Below are 6,923 nucleotides of genomic sequence, written 5' to 3' on the forward strand. Positions count from 1 at the left end.
TAGAAAAATATCATAAAATAAAATATACAAAAAAATTATATTAATTGTATAGTAAAGCAAACTTAAACAATAATAAAAGACCGGGCCGGACCGCGGTCTGGACCTTAAAAAATAAAAAGACCGGTCCGGACCACGGTCCTCAAGAAAAAGATCGGTCCGACAATCGGTCCGGTCCGATCCCGGTCTAAGACCGATAGGACCGGACCGTTGACCTTCACTACCCTAATGTATTTTAAATTTAAGGAGACTATATAGTGTAAGTTAATTTTATCTCCATAATCAAAACACGATCATTTTCGTATCTCCCTAATGTATTTTAAATTTAAGGAGACTATATAGTGTATGGTAATTTTTTTGCTCTCTACGAGAATCGAACACAAGCCTCCCGTTTCAAAGGCATATGCTTTATCGCATGCACCAACTTGAATATAAATAAATTTAAAATATTAATTATATAGATATTAATTAATATCTAAATTCTACCGTTCCATATTAGCTGATGGAGTTAAAGGGAATTATTTAGTTTGTGTGTATGGTATTTAATATACATTATTAATAAATTTTATATAAATATTAAAATTTAAGAGTAAAATAGGTAAAATTGTTGCAATGTATACTGTGAGCATGTATTAAAAATATCAAAATTTAATAATGTGATGGAAATCATATTGGATAAAATTTAAAATAAAGGTGATTTAAGATTTTTGAATTATAAATATGGGTTATAGATTGGTCTGAAATTTTTTTTTCAGACATAGCCAGGCCTGATTAAAAAACCATGTTCCATGTAACTTTCATAAATTAATTAATAGTTTACATTTAAAATTTTGCCTGTGCATTGAATGCACTGAATACACACCTAATATTATACATATTCCTGAATATTTAGGGGTAAATAGAACTTAAAATGGATCAAGTACCAATTCAATAGGAATAAGGTAGACCTTTAAAGCACCCATTCAATAGTAAGAAGATATTTATTTAAATACTATTTTAATTCTTGAATTTATGTATAATTTATGATTTTATACCATTATATTGGGGTTTCAGAAAAAATAAGAGAGATATGGAAAGGACAAAGCACACCTTGATAACACAAAACTCTTATCTAGCAAGAATAAATTTTTAGATTATAAATTACAAATACAAATAAATACATAAATAAAATTACCAGAGTTGTTAAAGTATCTAGATAGATTATTGATTAAAGTATCTGTATCTAGATATTATTTTAGAAGTATCTGTATCTGTTTTAGATACTTTTAAGATACATTTTGATATACTTTTATTTAACGCTTTTTTATATTATAAATAAATATACTTGAATGTAAAATATATTTTATTTCATATGAGCATATAACTTAATATTAATATATATATTAAAAAATTATATATATATATAAAATATTAAAACTTGTATATAAAAAAGAATATATAAATATTAATTAAATATTATGTCCGACTCCAAGTTATCAATAACAAGCAAATTCTGATATTACAATCCATCTCAAGGAATTTGCCATTTTTAATTGCAATGGAATTGGTATTTAATTTTATTATATTATATTAATTTTTCAGATTAACATTGAGGACGAAAATGACGACATTCCATGGCCAATTTATAGACCATATTTTAAAATAATATCTCATAATAAAGAAAACAAATCTCTGTTAGTAAAATGTCTGCCATGTTTACCAAAAAATATACAAATTTCTGTTAGCATTAGCTCAACTTGTAACATTATAAAGCATTTAAGGGTATAGAATAGATACTAAATATATGTTTACAATTTAAATTATAAGAGAAAACAAAAAGGCTAAGGAGAAAAAATCTATTAAAGAAAATATTGGACTAGGCTCATCGTCCATTGATTTTTTTTTCCAAGAGACCTAAGATTTTAACCCAAGCCATTTTAGATGATTTAATAACCGATTTTATTATTGATAGCGTTCAGCCATTTTCAGTTGTTGAAAATCCATCATTTATAAAAATGATCAAAACATTAGCTCCACAAAAAAATATAATTTGCAGACAGACAGTGATTGCTAGAATTTCCCAAAGATGGGAGAATGAAAAGAAAGAAATCATTAAAAGTCTAATAGAACCATCGTTAATATGCACAACAGCAGATTGTTGAAGTGCCTATCGCCGGTAAACATTTTTTGTATAATAATTTAATTACAAACAAATTATTTGAGCAGTTTTAAGAAATGTTTTTAGTTCATACATAGGAGTCACTGCACACTATATAGATCCAACAAGTTTGGAAAGAAAAAATGTAGCGTTAGCTTGTAAAAGAATGACTGGTAGTCATACATATGATAAAATAGCAAAAAATTTACAAGATATAGCAAAGAATTATTGCATACAAAATAAAATCTCAAAGACCATTACTGATAATGCCAAAAACTTTATCAAGTCATTTAGGTTTATTTTATTAAATATAAACATAATATTACTTATTTATGATAGAGTTTTCAGGCCAATTGAAAATATTAGTGAATCCATTGATGATCTGGAAGATGAAGAAACAGTTGCACCAATATCAATATCAGGCTTTATACTACTGCTCAGGATTTTAAAATATCAGAATCATATATTTTACCTAATCATCAATGTTGTGCCAGTCACACATTGAATCTTGTTGCCACTGTATGCAAGGTAAAACTATAATTTTAATTATAATAATTTATTCCTTAGATATATAGCACAACATTCTCAATGCCAAAATATATGGAATAGACAAAATAAATCTCAAAATTCAGCTGAGATTATAAAAAACAATATTGGCCGATATTTTATATGTCCCAATATGACTAGATGGAACTCCACTTATAATGCTTTACAATTAATGTCAGAAATTATTAAGACTAAATTTGAAAAATTGGATATATGCTATGGAATAAAATTACCTAGATTTTTATCTAATGAATGTGATTTTATTCATGAATATTGTTTAGTAAGTTATAAATAAAATTTGTATATACAGCATTATTTTAAATTAGCTAATGAAGCCGGTAGCAAGTTCACTTGATATCCTGCAGGGAGATAAATATATGTTCACAGCTTATTACTGTGCAACTATTTTCCAGCTCATTATTAAATTGAAAAATTTTAAACAAATGAACCTGAAAGTTTGTTTACCACTCTTAAATGCCTTACTTAAAGGAATTAGGTAAATTAATAATAAATTAATCAATATTTAATAATTCTAGGTTTATTGGGACAATTTTTGAAAAAGAAAATATTTTGGCAACTATGCTTCATCCTTTTTTTAAACTAGATTGAACATGGTTGCAAATGGATGAAAATTTTAATAAAAAAAACAATTAATACAAAGATTAATTGAGGAATTATCAAAGTCTTCAAATGAGTGCAAATTAACCTGTGAAAAAAAAACCAATAATTTAATATCCGATTTTTTTCAGTATCCCACAGCAGGAAATGATTTAAATTCTGATAATCAACAAATTTTAAATAGTTTTTTCAAAAATGAATGCCGAGATTTTAGAATTTTTAAACAATATCCTGAAATAAAATTTTTATTCATTAAATATAACACCACAATCCCTTCCAGCGCCCCTGTTGAAAGACTTTTTAGTATAGCTAAAAATGTCTTTACAGATAAACAGGATGTCTTAATGACCAAAATTTTGAAAATATTTTATTACTGAAATCTAATAATTATTTATAATCATTTAATCAAATATTATATTATTTTATTAATGTTTATAATAATCATATATTATATTAATATCTAAAAATCATTATTTTAGTTATATTTTGATAAATGTGATATCGAGTCAATAAATTTTTTAGATCATTTCATGAATTTTCACGATAGAATCCTAATTTAGGTTTATTCAAACCTTATCTAAGAGTATAATAAAAATGTATCTGTATCTAGATACATTTAAAAAGTATCTTTTAACAACTCTGAAAATTACTAACATTAACATATTTTATAAAAATAATGGAAAATTTTAGAATAACCCCAAAATAAATATAAATTTTTAAATAAAACCTCATAAGATAGGAAAATTTTGTATTTTACTCATTTCATAATTGTAGAATGCATGTTATTCATAACTTATTATAACATTTTTGATTAAATATATAACCTTTTTGTTTTATGACTATGATTGAAGTTTACCTCCTATTATTTGTTAACTTAGACATATCTTTTTATTTTTTCTATTGTAATTTAATAAAAATTTCTTAAATTTAATTTTATATTTTGTAACTAAGTTATAAATCATTTGGTTTGTTTAAAATTTAAATTAGGATGAACATATTTTCAGAATGGTACTTTAATATGTATTCATAAATTTCATATAAATACCAGGAGCTCACCAGTAGAAACATAGGTAAATCAGATATTTACCCTTCATTTGATGATAATTTTGAAATTAGACAGATTTAATTCTTATAAACCCCTTACGTCAGACCTATTTTTCTAGATCAAAATAAATTATTTGGGTTTTCATGGGCTTGGGAAATATTTTTCACTATTAATATGGACTTGGACATAGCTTGAGAAACATTTTCCATAATTATTATAGTCTAAGATTCCTGCAAATTTTTTAAATATGGGCTAGAAATTGGCCTGAAAATTTCTTTTGAAGACATGGCAAAAACAAGGCCCATGCAACTTTCATATTCTGATTGTATTTTTGGTGGCCTAATGGGTAAGATGTACGATTGGAAACACGAGTATGAACAAAGACGCAGGTTCAATCCTGGTAAGGAACAAAAACTTTCAAAAAAACTTTCAAAGTTTTTCTTCGATGACTGATGTGTAAAGACATATGGTATGATGAATTTCGGAGCTTAGAGATGACACCCCGGTCACCGACAGGCCTGGACAGCCGGGTGCTAAGGATACCTGTCCAATAAACAAAATGACAGAAATAAATGGAAATATGAATATGAAAGCTAGGGCGTTCCCTCCATGCGACGCGCAGGGTGTAGACCTCCATCCTGTGAAAAATAAAGTAAAGGTCAAAGCAAAGAAGACAAGGTTAGCAAGTTTGAATATTGGGACGCTTAAAGGTAAGACGAGAGAATTGGCATCAATGTTGAACAAGAGAAAAGTTGATATAGGGTGCATACAAGAGACGAAATGGAAAGGACAGAAGACTTTGATGATTGGAGATGGGTATAAATTGTACTATAATGGACTTGTTAGCAATAGGAACAGTGTCGGCATCATCCTCAGCCAAGACCTAACCTCTTCAGTAGTAGAAGTCAACAGGATCTCTGATAGACTAATGAAGATAAAACTATGCATTGGTCAATCAATACTACACATCCTATCAGTATATGCTCCTCAAACGGGTTGCAAAGAAGAAGAGAAAGATGACTTTAGAGCTATCCTTGATGAAGCTGTAATGGAAATCCCTAAGGATGACCTAGTCATAATTGGTGGTGACTTAAATGCCCATGTGGGGAAAGCAAGAGATAGCTACAAAAAGCATCATGGTGGTTTTGGATACGGAGAAAGAAATGATGAAGGAGAGCACGTACTGAAATTTGCGCAAGCCTTCGACCTTGCCTTAACCAACACCTACTATAGGAAAAAAGACAGTCATTTAATAACATATGAAAGTGGTACTAGGAAAACACAGAGAGATTACATGCTAATCTCTCGTAGAAGATTAAAAGATGTAGTAGACTGCAAAGTCATCCCAGAGAAGATATCGCCGCGCAACACAAGCTACTAATCATGGATTTACAAATCTCAAATAAATCCACTCAAAATAAGATAAAACTGGAACCATGCATCAAATGGGGCAAATTAAAAACAATGACAGATGCCTTGCAAACATTGAAACAATAAATTGCTCACAAGTCAGTGAAAAAATCTGGACAGACCTTTCATCCAGATTAATAGACACTGCAAAATCGACGCTAGGCTTGACAAGAGGAGGCAACAAATCACACAAAGAACTATGGTGGTGGAATCAAGAGGTACAAACCACATACAGGAGAAAAAAGCTCTTTATAAAATATGGTACAAATCCAAAAATGCTGATGACAAGTCAAGATACAAAAAATCCAAGAGATTAGCTACAAAGGCGGTGGGTAGGGCCAAATCTATGGCATACGATCCAAAGAAGGGCAAAATAAAATATACAGATTAGCCAAACAGCGAGAAAAGAACTCTAGGGATATAAACGGAGCTCCGAAAGTAATCAAAAATATAGATGGGAAATTGATAATAAAGGAAAAAGAAATAATGAATAGATGGAAAGAATATTTTCAGGAGCTTCTCAACTTTAATTCCCACATATTGCATCTCGACGAACACTCCCCTTGTCAAAACCTTGTACAACCTATAACAGAACAAGAAATAATCACATGCCTCAAGCATATGAAAAACAACAAAGCTAGGGGTCCAGACGATATTCAAATAGAAAGCCTTAAAGCACTAGGATATGATGGAATACATCTCCTCACAAATCTGTACAATAAAATACTTGGAAATGAAGAGGTTCCCCAAGAATGGAGGCAGAGCTATCTAGTTCCTATCTTCAAAAATAAAGGGGATCCACACAATTGTCAAAATTACAGGGGCATAAAACTAATATCACACTGTCTAAAACTATACGAAAAAATAATAGAAAAAAGATTAAGAGATATAATCGAAATAGGAGAGACACAGTTTGGCTTTATGCCTGGAAGATCAACAACCGATGCTATCCATGCAATTAGGCAAATGAGTGAAAAATACAGGGAAAAGAACAAAAAGCTACACATGGTCTTTCTCGATCTAGAAAAGGCCTTCGATAGAATCCCAAGAAAACTTATCTGGTGGGCGCTACGCCACAAAAAAGTTCCCGAAAAATATATAAGAATAATACAGGATATGTATATGGGACATACAACAAAGGTCCGTAGCACAACAGGTACTTCAGCAGGC

The sequence above is a fragment of the Gordionus sp. m RMFG-2023 genome, chromosome 2, assembly GCF_954871325.1.
Source record: "Gordionus sp. m RMFG-2023 chromosome 2, tfGorSpeb1-WG-v2, whole genome shotgun sequence".
Classification (NCBI taxonomy): Eukaryota; Metazoa; Nematomorpha; class Gordioida; order Chordodea; family Parachordodidae; genus Gordionus; species Gordionus sp. m RMFG-2023.